This window comes from Poecilia reticulata, linkage group LG11 (assembly GCF_000633615.1).
Source record: "Poecilia reticulata strain Guanapo linkage group LG11, Guppy_female_1.0+MT, whole genome shotgun sequence".
Lineage (NCBI taxonomy): Eukaryota > Metazoa > Chordata > Actinopteri > Cyprinodontiformes > Poeciliidae > Poecilia > Poecilia reticulata.
This window is the reverse complement of record NC_024341.1, coordinates 17327880-17344445: the sequence shown is the minus strand read 5'-3', so window position 1 is coordinate 17344445 and position 16566 is coordinate 17327880. Positions and strand designations below refer to the sequence as shown.

At 36.7% G+C, this 16566-nt stretch overlaps 1 long non-coding RNA gene across 1 annotated transcript; it reads left to right on the top strand.

Annotated features, from left to right (window-relative positions):
* The first annotated feature begins 433 nt into the window (after positions 1-433).
* On the top strand, positions 434-13994 carry LOC103472497 (uncharacterized). The gene is made up of 3 exons (XR_534869.2): positions 434-699; positions 3732-3970; positions 13670-13994. It is a non-coding gene; the product is annotated as an uncharacterized LOC103472497 (long non-coding RNA).
* The last annotated feature ends 2572 nt before the right edge of the window (positions 13995-16566 follow it).

Here is a 16566-nt window from a genome sequence, read left to right as displayed (position 1 = left end):
AAGAGAAAACATGTTATAAAAAGTATAACTTGCATAAGCGTAAATCCTACAGTATTACCAAACAAATGCAACACATGTTTGGTGACTATCAGTCTGAATAAATTTAACTTATTTAATGGAAATTGATTTAACTACTGGGAGTTGGTAGACTGGACAATATGAAAATAAAAAAATGAGGATATTTGACCTTTAGAGTCAGAGGCATGCATGGTTGATGCACTTCTGCATGCGTCTGTTGGGGGTCGTGAGCAGCGCTGCCAGCCTTACGGTCCGTATTATAATGGCATCTTTCGTTTTGCATAAATTAAAAAAGAAAAAAAAGCTGAGAGGGTGGGAACAGTGTTACCTCACCGACCCACATGGGGGTGTGGTCTTCCTCTGGACGCAGCTATATGAATTTGGACAAACGAGACGTTGAGTCACTTTGGGAGACATCGCTGGTGGAGATGTAGCTGTCCGGGGCGAGAGGGCGGCTCCAAGCCCCGCGTTAGCAGCGGGGAGGACCGGAGCTGTGGACGCGGAGGATGGACCCGTCAGGAGCATAAATGGACTGCGCCGGCTGGGACGTCACGATGCGTCGTCGCCACAAAGCTCATGAACGCGCTCATTTGGCTCCCAGCATGCCGCACACCCGGAGGGACCGCCGCTTACAAGGAGGACCCCCTAAAAGCCCGCCCTGAAGCCCCCGAGGAGGAACGAGTAAGACATGCTTCCTCTTTAAAAACATTATTTATCAACACTCTGACCTCGTCTGGAAATATATATTAAAATAATAATAATAATAAAAAGCTGCAGCTGCCCTTTAAGTATTCCGAGCTGAGCTAAATAAAAAATATGTGTATCGTTTATTATCTTTGGCTCCGGATGTGGATCAGGTGGAGATTTACTGAATAAATCTGATCCGGATTTGTTTCCAGGGAAGCGGGTTCGTGTTGAGATGAGTTAGAGATGCATGCATGGTGCGCAGCAGCAGCATCTGAGATAAAGACTCCGAGCATCATGTGATGTCAGCAGCAAGAGACGTGCAGCTTCACTTGTGGCTGCAAACACGTTTGTTTGGAGATCTGCAGCTTCAACACAACACAGTTGTTAAATGATAACCGCAATAAATAGCGCCACCGGATGCAAATATCCTTATTTGCGCCACGTTTAGCAAATTTTTAGAAAGCCACATGAAAGAAATCCGGTTATTTACTTTAGATGCTGTTGTTGTTTTAGCAGATTCAAATGGTATGAACCTGAATCTATCCAAGCAAAACCGACTCAGGATCTGCCATATGCTCTTATTACTGTTTCGAGCGTTACATAAGTCCATGATCCACCATGTGTAAAGAGACACATGTGACAGTTTTTATTGTGCATCTCAACTTCACAGCGGGGTTTTTCCAAGATTTATGACCCTCATGCTGCATAGAGTTTGTCCTGCTCACCTTTCACAGCATTTTACTAATGTATCCGGCCAACTCTGCATACCAAGAGTTAGCCTACATTACGAACAGGCTAAGAAATGTAAGGCATGATTTTGGTTTGTGCGTCCAGCAGCAGCAGGTCTTCCTGCAGGCTGAGATTATGGAGGGCTCTTACCTAAGGCCTGTTTAATCTTTTTGGAAGTTCAAGCCTACTTCTGCTGTACTTTTATTTTTTGTATATAAATATCAACTTAAAATGTTACATTTTTGGGTAAGAATCATTTTAAAGTGAAGCTTTGCTTATTTCCCATCAGTTTTGAGATAATTTTAGGTTATTTTTCTGTTATTGTGTACTTTTGCTTCATCACAAAATCTTTACGCAAAACAAGGAAACCAGAGATTTAACTCGATTACTCCATGCATAAATATGTGATTTCTACCGTGAAATGTCCCTTGAAGTCCAAAGATGGGCAAAGAATCCAGATTTTGGCAGCTGAGCCATGCGCTGTGACGCACAGCATGTTTGAGATGGAGAAGGGGCCCGTCGCTGTGAGTCTGCAGCAGCAGCAGCAGCATCATCTGCAGAGTCACGGAAACTGCAGAGCGATACAACCTGCTCAGCTTTTACCAGAGTTCCCATCATCCCAGGAGATTTCCGCCGAAACCCAGAAATTCACGTGGATGAAGCCACGTGTAACTATTTTCCGGCGCACCATATTTGTTTAATCATTTTTATTAATTATTATTGGTTTTGTAGAGCTGAAGATCAAGACATCCTTCAAATCTCCAGGTGAATATATGATTGACAGACATTTCCACAATCTCGCTGCATTATGGCGCAAACTTCTCAGAAATGAGGCGGTGAAAGAACTTCAATCTGGAAATGTTTGCTAAATCCTGTCGGGATCGTTTCTACCGCTGCCTTAAAAACTAAAAACTTTACATTTATTCAAACAAAAGACACGGAAAACACTTTATTACCATACCGCGTTTGTTATGTAGAATCAAAGGAAACAAAGAAATATATATACAAGTTATTTCAATAAAGCTAAAAATAAGGAAAGAATTGATGAAGACCAAAAGGTTTATCAAAAACACACTAGACAAATCTACGTCGCTTTTTTGTCTAATCTAAAAAATATTCAACGCCAAATAAATAAGTACGTCAGAAAGCATGTAGTTAAATACATTTATGAAAATAATAATAAAAAACATAAAATGAATGAAAAACTTTACTGGAGTTCTACAAAAAAGAGAGAAATTGTCTGAGCGAATAAAAGCCTTTAGAGTGCGTCATGGCCTGGAGACGTGACGCAGAGAATTGATCTGCAGCAATGGCCGTTTCTGGCAAAAACCCAAACAGTGATTAAAGGGAAGCAGCTGCAAAATAAGATATGTTCCCCCTTCATAAATATATATGTATTTAATGTTTTCTGTTGGCATTAATCTGCTCAGCCTGTGGGGTTGAATGGGATCAGTGGCCTGTTTCCACCACACTGTAAAGAAAGAATAATTATCTCTGTGATAATGTAGAGTGTTAATTAGGCTTCTCATCTCCACTTAAACCCAAAAGAAAGCCAATAAAAAAATGAATAAAAGTCTGTGTTTAATAAAAGCTGTAATAAAATACTAATTCCCTCTCACACATTGAAATAAAGTTTATTTTTCTAATTTCTTCCAGCAATAATTGTAATATAATTTTTTCCCCAACTGCATCACATAGTACAAAAATTTATATTTTCTTTACTTCCAAAAATTATCTTAACATGTTTGAAACACTTTAGGTTTTTTTAATTTCAATTTCTTGGAATTAGTTTAAACTAGTACATCAGGAAGTTGATTACAATAGTGTGTAATGTTTATTATTTTTCTATTATTATAAGTACAGATTTACACTTCCTGTAGAATTAGAGCATTTATAAAATTTAGTATTGCTACTTTATCCACTTCATTAAAATGTTGCTGTTTTTTTTTCTAAATCAGATTTTTACTGGAGGGTTTTGCATTGAATTGCAATAAAATTCAAATTTCACTTGCATGACATTTAATTGCTTAGAGGATGCATTTTCCCAGCAGCTTCGCCTTGTGAATCTTTAGAGATGTTTTTTTTTTATTTGTTAAAGCAATTTCACAAGGATGCGTTTATCACCATGTGATCAGTCGTCTGTGTTAAAACTCCACATATATAACCTGAGACCATTACTATCTTAATTTACACCTCTGCCCGCTGGTTGGCACATATTCCAGAGTAAATTAGCTTTGCTTTGTTTTGGTGAATTAGTCCTGATGTCTTCTGCTTTCTGTGGCCGTTTGTCCTTCCAGGAGCATCCAGAGGTTTCTGTCACACATTCATCGCTGCAGGCTTGAGGGGTTGTCTGTTATCTTTGGTTATCTAGCTGTATGAGTGACGTACATTCTTCATAAAGCTAGATAACCGAAAGTAACAAGAATCCCATTACACGCCTGCACAGGAAGAAGGAAAACGGCACGGAAATTGAGCCCAGAGAGCAGCGGATCGGGCTGGAGGTGGACGGCAGCTGCTGCTAACCAATGATGTGAAGGTATGATGCTGTTACATAAGGGCCGATTTTACCAGAGGGGAGGGACGCATCTGTGTTCGCTGTGGGCGAAAAGACAATAACTGGGATTAAAAAGAGCAAACTCACTCTGTGGGTTAGCATCTGTGTGCTCATTTCTTTTTTATATAAAAGATTAAATTCAAACTAAACACTTATGAGTGATTTCAAGCCTCACAGATCCGCTGTTCTTGAAAAATGTTAAAAATAGAGTCACTAAAATGAAAAGGTAATCAGAACACATTTTATTATGGCAAATTGAGATAAAACATTACAAAAAATCACAAAAGTAAGAGTCACATTCACAGAAATATTAAAACATTTTTGGTGTCAAGTATTTTTTTAGATTTCAGGAATGCTTACTTTACAAATCATCATTTCAGAGTCTAATCACAGGGATTATTCTTTTCAGATTAATGAATCGTCTAATTCAAAAATAAATACAAATATTTTTATCCCATGTTTCCAGAAAAGTCCCAGAAAGCATGGCATGTATATTTTTACACTTTAATACAGTTTTTATAATTTATGCAGTTGAAGACATTCAGTACTAGATATTTTGTACTTTGAACAATTTTCCATTTTAAATCTTTTTTTTTCTTCAGAATTAAATTGATTTTGTATTTGAAATATTTGAAATACTTGTCAAATGTAACGTGGAAATGGGCCTGTCCTGCTGCTATAGTAAAACACAATGGCAAAAATCAAATTTCTTTAACTCACAAAACAAAAGCAGTAATTATTCCCACTGGTGCCCCATGAATAAAACACTTAAAATCACAATATAAATTTAAATGTGTAATTTAAAATAATTTTTATTCTGATACACAGACTTAAGCAGAAAGGTAAACATCCACCAACATGTTTATTGAGAAAAATATGAACAGTTTCTGTGATTATACTTTTTATAAACTGACAGAGAGCTATAATAGCTTTGATATGGCTTTCTGCCCAGGGCATTTTCCGTTTAGGGATGGCATGAATGCTCAGGAACAAAAACGTCATCAGCTCTACCGTTTATTGTCGTGTTCAGTCTGTAGGAAGTGGGCAGCCCTCGTCTTGGTACATAGTAAACAATTATTTACCAGTTTAATGCCTTGCTAACTGCTGATGATGCTTAGGTTCAATTTAAAATATAACTATTTCAGTATTTTCTAACTTTAATATTGGTGTTTATAAGCTGCTGGTTGGTCTTTCCTTTTAAATACTTTCTTTCATTAACAAAAACTAAGAAACTACCATCTGGATTTCAGTATTTGATCAGCTAAAATAACTTTAAAACTACTATTATATTTATCAAAACACATAAACAGCAACTTCAGTGATTTATTTTGCATCAGGATAACCTTAAAGAGAGGCAAACATAAAAATGGTAAAATATACATTAGTCAAACCTGGATGGATCGGTGAAAAAGGAGGAGCTTGTTCCACTGACTGAGTGTAACTCTCTCCAGCAACAGGTGTGGGAGGGGAGGGTGTGTGCCTCTATTCTCCATCATGTTAGAGACGATTCTTCCTCTGGGGGGAACGTTTGTTTTTGAAGCCGTGGCCTTTATAAAACCTCAGTCTGGTAACTTGCTGCGATATCTTTCTGCATTTAGCAGCAAACTGCTGCAGATTCATGCATGTTTCAGGCTCCTGCACATAAGGGCCGTGTGTTTACACGTTCATCCCCCTCCCGACCCCCACATGAATATTAATCCAAACTCATCAGGGTTTGGCTTCTTTTATGGCAGCCTTCATAAAAGCACATAATGAGACTGCAGCTCTTGTTGGGTTTCAGAGAGCGCGTCCTGCAGAGGCAGAGGTGGAGACAAAACAAAGACCACCGCGAAAAGGCAATTAGCAGCACTTTGCCTCGTTTGGAGCATCTCCACTCCACTGTAAGCCTTTTTTTTTTTTTGCAGGTGATTTTGTGGAATCAAAAAAATACAACAAAAGGACATCTAAATAACAAAAAACCGAAGAAACTCAAAGGCGCCATTAAAACCGCGTGAAAAAGAAACAAACTCAGTATTAATTACGTGACCCTTCAGGCACATTTTGAGCTCAATTCCTCCCAATTTGAAGCTCTTAGAGGGTCACATTAAACGGTGTTAACTGGTGAGAGTAAGAGAACGCAACATCACTCAACATGCTGTAAGGTTTATCCAGCTGCTATATAAAATCAGTGCTTGATTAGCAGACAAAGTGTGAGTATTTTTATCAGTGTAAAACCGAGATTTAAGCTAGTTTGTGTCCTAATGAAGCAGGTTATAATCCATTTTCTGTTGACCGGACTGTACTTCCCTCCTCCCCCCTCATTCATTTAATTTCATTCTTTGTGTTTTTTTCCTCAGCTCAGATTCTCAGATGGTTGGCTCTGATTTGTATGCATTTGCATAATGAATGTCATTTGCATGCTCAGGGGCAGACCATACCATGAGAACGGCTGTGTTGGTTGTTTGTGCGAATGTGTGTGTTTGCTCATGCATGGGGCACCGTGTGTACATTTGGACGTTTTATTTAATTTTTTTAATGAACAGACCGACATGTGGAGTTGTGTTTCCCTCCTGTGACTTTGTTTTTTTTTCCTCTGCCATGTTTGTGAGTGGGAGAGTTCCTCCTGAATGTGCATGTAGGGCAGCGATGTGACGATCATGCCTCCTTCTCTTCCCCCCCCTCGCCGTCTTGGTAGTGATGCACCAACTAGAAGAATGAAAATAAAAGACTCCTTCCTCAATCCCATAATCCTCCTCGTCTCTGACCCCTCCCTTGCCAGTTTGTCCTCCTCTCCCGCATGGCAAGTCACAGTGCCGCCACCATCTTAGGTGCTAAGACTGGCACAAAATGGCAGCTGAACGGGGAACGTGGACAAGCCGGCGCTGCACCTTCCCCCACTTCATGTATGCCCTCATCCTTTCCGCGCCATTGGTCGCCTCGAGACGGTGTTAATTACTGCCTGCGTGTTAATTGCAGAGACCGCCGCCCCCCCAGAGACGTGCAGGAAGGGATGAGATAGGAGAAAACTGTGCAGCCAGCCGGCGGCATCTTAATGTCGAAGAGGTGGCATTTTTAAGGGCAACTGCGCCACTTTCCGCCGCCGTGCCCGTCGTCTCGCTGCAGCTGATCGGGATTCTAACGGCGATGCCCGGGAAAAGTCTCGTTAATTAAATTGTTTCAGTGTTTTTAATTACAAAAGAGTTGCAATTAGCACAACTGGCGGTATTTCTGCATGTGGAGCTTTTAATTCCAGATGAGCGTGCCGGCCGGCATCTTGATTTGATGAAATAGAGGGGAAAAAAAAAAACAAGCTAAACCCTCCCACACGTACGCGGGGAGTCGTAATTAGCAACACAGCGGCGTTCATAAATCTCCACTTGTAATCAGACTTAGCCGTTCTCACATGAGAAATGTGTTTTAGCTTAAATCTTCGGTTCAGTCGACGTAGCATCAGGTTTTACGAAGAAACTGCGACACGTTTTGGTACAAATCTGAGAGCCTAATTTATGCAAGGACAAAAAAAATCCCAGTATGCACAGTAAAAACAATTCAGTTGGCCTGTAGAGTATTTGACCTCCAGTCACTTTCATTTTGCAAACCAATTTTTAAACTTGAACTAAAACAGCTAATGAATTCAAAGAGTTATGGAAGGTTTTATACATGGACAAAAACACAATGGATGGATAAAAACCAGACGAGTGGCTGGATGTGTGGATGAATAAATGGATCATAGATAAATTAATGGAGGGATGGGCAGCGACACGGATGGAGAGAGAGATGGATGAAAAAATAGATAGATGCAACATTTATAGAGCTAAAGTGAATAAAGTTCAGACATATAAATGTGTTTTCATTCTTCATGCTCCTTCAGACCCAAAATATCTAGAAATCAAATTCCAGAATGGAGAAATACGAGATTCTCACTATAATTATAAACAAAAATGTGACCTAATAAAATGGAAAAACACCATTATTCTTATAACTGATTAAAAAAACTGCAAATTGATTGTCAAAGTAATAATAATGACATCTGTATCATTTCATTTTGTTGTTCTTTTGAGCTGATCACCTATAATCAATCCATTATTCTTACTTATCAACTCAAACAAAAACACTTGACAAATTTAGTGGTATAGTTTCCTTCTTATGATCCAGAATATAAACATTTTTATCTACTCTTTATAGAATAAAACCTGCAGTTTAACAAGCTACCAGCTGGTTAATTAGTCCAATCTGCTCAGATAAAACACCTTAGACTCACAGAAACATTTCCAAGGTGACTAGCGATGTGCAGCAACAGGTGGGGGTGGGGCAGTGGACGCAGAAGAAACAATATGAAGGGAAACATTTTAAATCCTCAGCATGATACCAGTACCCACCCGTCTGCTGCTGTATACAAAAATATATATATATTTATATAAATGCAACATTGATTTCAACCAAACAATGAGGAAAAATAGAAACTAGCTTCCTGGCTGTAAGTTCATGTATTTACTACGTCCCACTTTTAAAAATAAACTTGAAATTTTCTCTTAGTAGAGAAACTCAACAAATTACTTATTTTATGACATTTTATGAGCTGCATTGTGTGGGTCTGTGATTCTTATGAATAGGTGAAGAAATCATTTTTTTTATTTGAATAAATACTACATTTTGTCTAAATAACATCAAGCCTGGCTTTAATCTTTAATCATTTGCTGTTGGGTTAAATTTAGATCTACAGCTCTGGGAAACATGAAGAGGCCACTTAAAATTATATGTTTCTCTGATTTTACTTTTTATATGTGAGCAAAATTTTGCTCACATTTTGCTATGTGTGAGCAAAATGAACATTGTCCTTTTATTCTATGAACTACTGACATCATGTCTATGAAATTACAAGTAAAAATTTAATATTTATTAGCAGAAAATGAGAAAAGGTCAAAATAACAAAAGGATTCAGAGCTTTCAGACCTGAAACAATGCAAAGAAAACAATTTAATATTCATTTAGAAACAAAGGTACTAATGTTTGAACTCAGGAAGAGTTCAGAAATCAATATTTGGTGGAATAACCAGGAGGTTTTCAATGAGGTTCAGTGCAGTGGGCTCTTAAGTTTTTCCAGATCTGTATAAAATAAATTAAGTCACACCAGCAGCAACTAGAGTCACTACTCTTGTTTTTAACCTTATTTACTTTTATTTACCTTCGTTTAGCTGCATATGGGTACAGAAGACATTTAAGTTTTTAATGTTTTAAGTATTTTTATGTATAAGAGTGATATGTGGGAGACAGAAATGACAAAAAATAAAGTCTTCTATCTATCCATCTACCTTGCAAAAACACACAATCTTACCAAGTATTTTTAGTTTCGTTTCTAGTGAAAATTATCTTATTACAGTTGAATTAAGACAAAACTAATTTAAAACTAATTTAACAAGATATAGAAGCTTGTTTTAAGTAAATAATTATTTAATATTGGTGAAAATGTTCTTGTTCCATTGGCAGATTATTCCACTTTTATGTGGAAAATGTCTCTTTATAAGTAAATTTATATGTTAATGGAACAATAATTTTATCACCAATATTAAGGAATTATTTATTTAAAACAAGCTCCTATATCTTCTACACGTTAGTCTTGATTTGTGTCCAGTGTAATAAGATATTTGCACTAGAAACTAGACTAAAAATACCTGGTAAGATTGTGTGTTTTTGCAGTGCTTCCATCTATAAGTACCATAAAATGATTATCATGGACCTGCAGTGCATGCGTGTTGTTTTCCGATAACCGTTCTACACTGGAAGTTTTCCTTAAAGGCAGCTGCTTGTGCTTAAAAAGGTAAAATAAATCACTGTATAGAAATTCAGATTTTCTTTTTACCTGACTACTGAGCCAAATAAATGCAACTGCTGGTTGAGAAGCTAAACGGGCTGCAGAATGATGGAGGGGTGTGGGAATGAGAGGAGGGGGAGGCAGACAGACGAGGAGAAGGAGCCTGCGATGGAGAGATCTCAATAGTGTGAGGCCTTCTTTGTGTTTGCGTATGAGGTTTATTTTGGAGGGTGCAGGGGGGAGCTAAGAAAGGAGGCAAAGACGAGAGGGTGGGGATCCTGTCCTGGACCCTCAGACAAGCAGCACATTGTCCTCCCCAATGTGTGGCGGCACTTGTGGCGTAACGCCATTATTTAGGCCAGCGGAGGGAGCCGGGGTCTGGAGAGCAGCTTAACCAAAACGCCAATTAGAGCCGGATCGTCCTGATTAATGGACGACGGAGATTGGTAAACAATACCAGCCTCTGTTAACTTAACCCCTCCTTTTGTACCCTATATGTACATATATATGTTACATCTATATGCGAGTAATACATATAGATATGTACATATGTACAGCAGATCAGAGTACACAAAAAACAATGTCTGGTAACATAATCAGTCATTTTGGCTACAGTACATGTTTGAAAAGGAGTGAGAATAAATTTACACTTTTTATATTCCCATTTAATTATTATATCAATGTCTTACATTTTCTCTGTAAGTTAGAAAATTTCTGCTATAAATTTAATGAATTAATTTAATTTAAATGAATTTATACTATATTTTGTTTCCTTAAATTAATCTGAATCATTCAGAGTATATCATATTATTGTAAACATCTCATTTTAGTTTATGTATGTCCTTCGTGTCTGTGTATATACATGTACTAAAATGGAAACTAGCCTCCTGAGATATATATGGATCCAAACTTAATGGATTTAATTAAGCTAATTGATTTTCTAATCAAATCCCACAGTACTAAACTTTCTCTCTTTGCCTAAAAAGATAATTTGAGTCACTAATGTTCATGAAAGTGGTCTGCCTTCCTTAAAAGGAGGATTTTCTGCTCCGTATGCTAATCACACTCCGTGCGACGCTCTGCATCTCAATACGTCCTGCTTTATTGTTTTTTTTAAGCATATGCACTGAATAATTAGTCACTGCATACTCCAATCAGGGGAAACACCAATGTGGGGTTTCCATGGCCACCCCATCTCCCCCCTCTCCTCTTTCTCCTCGGCTGCAAACAGGACAGAGAAAAATAAAGCGTGGGAAAAAAACACTGGGGGCTCAGACAATGATGGCGGGATGAGGGAGGAGGAGGAGGTGTGATGATTTGAAGAGCAGCTTGTGTCTAGACTGGCTGCTGTGGAGTTTGGTTGTTTTTGGGGGTGGCAGGGGCATATTTCACCTCGTCTTGACTGAGGGCATTCACATTATTAGGAGACAACATATCGAACACTGACATGAGCTTCAGGGATAAATTAAGACTAGACACAATCCGGCTGTGTGTTTGGATGATTTTTGTATCTAGAGAACTTGGATTTTTACACAACTGTGCAGATACTCCAGACCAAACCAGTGGTAAATCAAGACAGCTGCCAAGTCTGTTTCCAGGGGAACGATTGATTCCAATAATCAATCCCACCATGATTCAACCTCTGAGCAAGTTTTACTTTCAGTAATTCAACAATAAATATATTTTAAGTTGAATTGCTCGTTCCTTCAATGTAAAGAGTAACATTGCAGGGTTTCTTCCAGAAAACGTCCAGCCGGCCGGCATGTTTTTGAGTTAAAAATGTTTAAAGTTTACAGGAAATTTTTAAATATCACTCGATAGTTAAGCATTATTGGAAGACTTCAGGATTAATACTTAAACACCAACTATAGAATCTTAAAAAAAGGCAATGATTTAAAAAAAACAAAAAACAAAACTAAAATAAATAAGCAATGCTAAGCCTGGTGGGGGCACAAGTAAAGCCTGGTGGCCCACCAGGCTTATAATGCACTGTGGGAAACCCTGCATTGACAACAAAGTACTGCAAAAACACACAATCTTACCAAATACTTTTAGTTTTGCTTCTAGTGCAAATATCTTATTACACTTGAAATGAGTCAAAACTAACTTGTAGAAGATATAGAAGATTGTTTTAAGTAAATAATTCCTTAATTTGATGAAAAAGTTATTGCTCCACTGGCAGGTAGATTTACTTAAAACAAAACATTTCCCCCATACAAGTGGAATAATCTGCCAATGGAAAGGAACTTTTCATTCCTTTTTCACCAATACCAAGAAATTATTTACTTAAAACAAGCGTCTATATCTTGTTGCCAAGTTACTTTTAAATTAGTTTTGTCTTCATTCAAGGTATTTGCAGAAGAAACGAGATGAAAAATACTTGGTAAGATGTTGTGTTTTTGCAGGGAGACTAATTCAAGTCATATATATATATATATATATATATATATATATATATATACACACACATACGTACACACATATATTTTTTTTTTTTTTTATGGACCAGTAAAATGTCCAATTAAATTTGATCAAAATTTTGGTATGTTGCACCTTTTTGTTGCAAAACGAAATTACGCTGTCAAGTTAGTTTTTGTTTATTAATACGATAAATTAATTGGATAAATCTATTGTCACTTTCTGCTAATTTTTTATTTAACCTTAAAGCGTTTTTATGCAATATTAAAAATACACTAAAAGGTGTAAATAAACAACCTAAAATGCAGTAACAGAATTCCTTTAGTGAATTTTTTGATGATTTGTAGCCAAGGATGCATCTACAGCTAAAAAAATACTTCTAACATATGAAAAGCTTTCTTCACTTTACGTCAGTAGAGAAAATCTGTTGACCATTTCTTGGATTAAACCGTGAATAACTGGATAGCAAAAGGTGCTTAATAGGAAATTATTTTAAAGCATTTGAAGCTGCTTCAGGAGTTCTGGGTAGAAAATATATTTTCTTCATCTCTACTGCAAAATGTATAGATTTTATCCAGTTTTGACTTAATTACTGCTCTGAATTTGTTGTTCTTTCAGCAAATGGCCTTTTCCAGAGTGTGCATACAACAATAAACAATTAATTAATACATTAGTTGACAATTATTTCAATAATTGATTCATCGCAATTAATCTGATTTTTTTCAGCCCTACATATACAGCTCTGGAAATAATTAAGAGACCACTTAAAATGATCAGTTTCTCTGATTTAACTTTTTATATGTATATGTTTGAGTAAAATGAACATTGTTCTTTTATTCTATAAACTTTTGACAACATGTCTCTGAAATTACAAGCAAAAATTTAGTATTTATTTGCAGAAAATAACAAAAAACATGCAGTGCTTTCAGACCTCAAATAATGCAAAGACAACAAGTTGATCTTCATTTAGAAACAACAATACTAACTCAAGAAGAGTTCATTAATCAACATTTGGAGGAATAACCAGGAGGTTTTTAATGGGGTTCAGTGCAGTGAACTCTTCAGTTTTCGAGAGCTGTATTTCACATCACCCTGAACAAATCATCCCCACAGTGAAACACGGTGGTGGCTGCATAATGTTGTGGTTTAGCATTTTTATAAGCAAGCAAAAGAAGCTAACCTAATTCAACGTATTGCAGTAACAACATTAAAAAAACACCTCCCCTCGAGTTGAAGAAACATTCCTACGATTTGTATATTTTTCGCATCGTGCAGAGGAACTGCCTGATTCTGATGAATAATACCTCTATAAAGAGTATAAGAATATTCAGCTTTTATGGGGTTTTACATGATAAAAATTAAAACATTTGATGATGCATCACTTTTTAGAAGCATGCACAAAATGGTATTTACTGAAATCTTATTGGCTGACAGCTTTTAACGATTTAAATCCTTTTACTCCCCCCCCTAAGGTTTCTGATCCGGAGGAGTTTTACAACAAACTGCTCAACGATTGAAGCTGAAGAAAAGATCTCAAACAAAACAACCTGGTAGAAATCAGCTCACATCGTTTGGTTGGATGCAGAAAACACAGACCGTTCGCCATGTTGGATACATCAAACGATACGAAGGACAGAGTGATGAACTCTGGGAAGCTGCCCTGCACAGATGCTCAGGAAACATCTGGACTAGATTTTAATGTAGGTCAGAGCTCAGATTAGCATCTCTCTCACAAACAAAACAACAATTCAGCTGAGATGTTGGTCATATTTATGCATTTTTATGTCAAAAAAAAAATATATATATCTGAAATTGACAAAATTTGTGATTTTAAGTAGTCAAGTTTTAGATTTGTTTTATTTTAGGAAGAACTTTTTTTTCATCTTTATCTTAATTTCTTTAGTTTCCTTAGCGTTTAAGTCTTATACTTGGTGATAAATATATGTCCCGTGTGAATCTGAATGTTTCAGTTTGTTGACAATCTTAGGACTCTCAGCAGTCATCTCTGATTTTATGTCAAACTTGTTACATTTACTTTATTTACTCAGGATAAAGTTTTATTATTTCTGACTGAGAATGTAGCATTTGTTTCTTGAAATTTTGCACTAATTGAAGCAGTTTGCAGAAAGTTTTTTTTAGTGCAGGGACTTTGTTGTGCGCATGCAGTCAGAGCTACATAAAGAAACTTTGTCTATGCAAGGAAAAGAAAATACGATAATTTTTTGTAGTATTTGTTATTGAAAAGAATTTGCACAGATCAGTTAGATTTGCACTAAGGTTAGATGTTCAGGCTTGATTTGCACTATATGAGCACAATGCAATGTAGAAAAATGATGAGACTTATGCGAGTCAGTCTGAAACTTAAACATGAATTTTTGTTGCACAAATATGTATAAATTACTGATTCAAAATGTTAAAAAGTCTCATTTTGTTGTAATGTGAACACGTGCAACTGATTTTAATCAGAAAAAACTCTTTAAAATGCACTAATAATTACACAATATTGCACTATTAATAATTGCCTCTTAGCAATTTTAGAAGTTGAGTTTGCACATAACCTGAACTGTCCTATGCAGCAGTTTCTAATGTAAATCAATAAAAGTATTGATGTTTACAATAAGACATTCATCCGCTCCTGTGTGAAGTTTGTATGTGTGTGATCACTTTTGATCAGTAAAGTTTGGTTTATTTAGAGACGAGTCTAAATAAGTAAAATCCCATTTCAGGGTTCAAGACAATCAGTATTTAATTATAAGGAATTGATACATTTTGTTCAAAGTTCAACAGATACCAATCAAAATCATTGTTTATAATAAACCACAAAGGTAATTGAGGCAAATTCAGTTGACTTAAATGACTGCATGGTGCCACATTTTAGCACTTGCAGGAAGAAGATCCTGCATGGATGGCTTTTTTTTAATTCTAGTAGCAATTAACACTTTCAAAAATAGTTTTAGATTTATCAATGAAAAGTTACGGGTAAATAAAACAATCTCAAGAGAACAAAAGCAACAGATTCCATGAGCTTTTGAGGAAATAAAGTCACATCTTTGTTGCTTCCAGATGATTTAAGCCAGATGAAGATCAAATACAATTGATTGCTTGGTCAGGATTTGTGGGAGCTCATCTATAAAAGTGGGAATTTCCATGGTTTACTGCTGGGAGGAAACAAAAACAAGAGCAGTGAGCTGCCCATCAATCTGGGAATAGTTGTAAGGTCACTTCCAGGGTTTCCCACAGTGTATAATAAGCCTGGCGGGCCACCAGGCTTTATTTGTGCCTCCATCAGGCTTTAGCTTGCTTATTTATTTAAGTTTTTTTTTTAAATGTTTGCATTTTTTTAAATTTTTTAAATAATTTTTTAAACTCAAAAACACAACGAGTTGCTGGATGAATAACTGCTGAGTGCCCAACCAACAGGGTTAGCAGGTTTTCTAGGGGGAACCTTGACTTATATCAAACTTTGTGCACAAAAAATCAATAGTTTCAAGAGAGAGATGATTATTCACAAGTGGAAAACATTTAAGACTGTTTCTAATGTGAACCCTAAAGTCAGACCATTCAGTCGTCAAAGTAATTGTAAAAAATCCTCAAGAGCTGCGCCGCAGTTACCATGAGAAATGTTACAGATCACGGCAACAATTAGAAAAACTGGAAGGACGAACGAGAGAAAACGCTTTGTCTCTGAAAACCGACGTTGTTCTGGGTTTAGGAGGTCTTTTTGAATCCATCACCTTTTGGAAAGATGAGGCCAGACTGGAGGTCAGAGGGGTCCAAAACCTTCTGGCATGATGAAACAACTCCAAGGGCCACAAACGTTTTAGTAAAAACTATTTTGTTTTCATTTTTACCTGAAACTAAACATGATAACAGCAACATAATTTAGCTATCAACAAATTATTGTAAAACATAAAAATGTTTTGAAGGTTTGCCAAATTAAAATAATAAGTTTTCAACATTATTTTTGTGTTTTTGGCTCACTCTCGCTTTACTTTGGAAAGTTTATGAAATGGGAAGTCTGCATTTTAGCAAAACTGTTTTTACAAATGAAATAAATCTAATTAAAAGAGAAAACTTGTGTTCTACCTTACATTTTACATTTGGATGTCTTACATTGTCTGTCTTATATTGTTTTCCTCGAACTGGACAACTACAAGTTTAGACTAGTCTTACATTTCCGATTAAGGGCCACACGTTGGCCGCCCCTGGTGTTGATGTTTACCCACAATGCACCCAGTCACTTTTGATTTAAAACAAGCAGAACGTCTCATAACCAACGTCCAGCATGGCAGGCGAGGAGAAATGCGCCTCGCAGTTATTCACCAACATGTTCTACAGTCGAATGTGAAGTCATCCGTCCAACAGATTA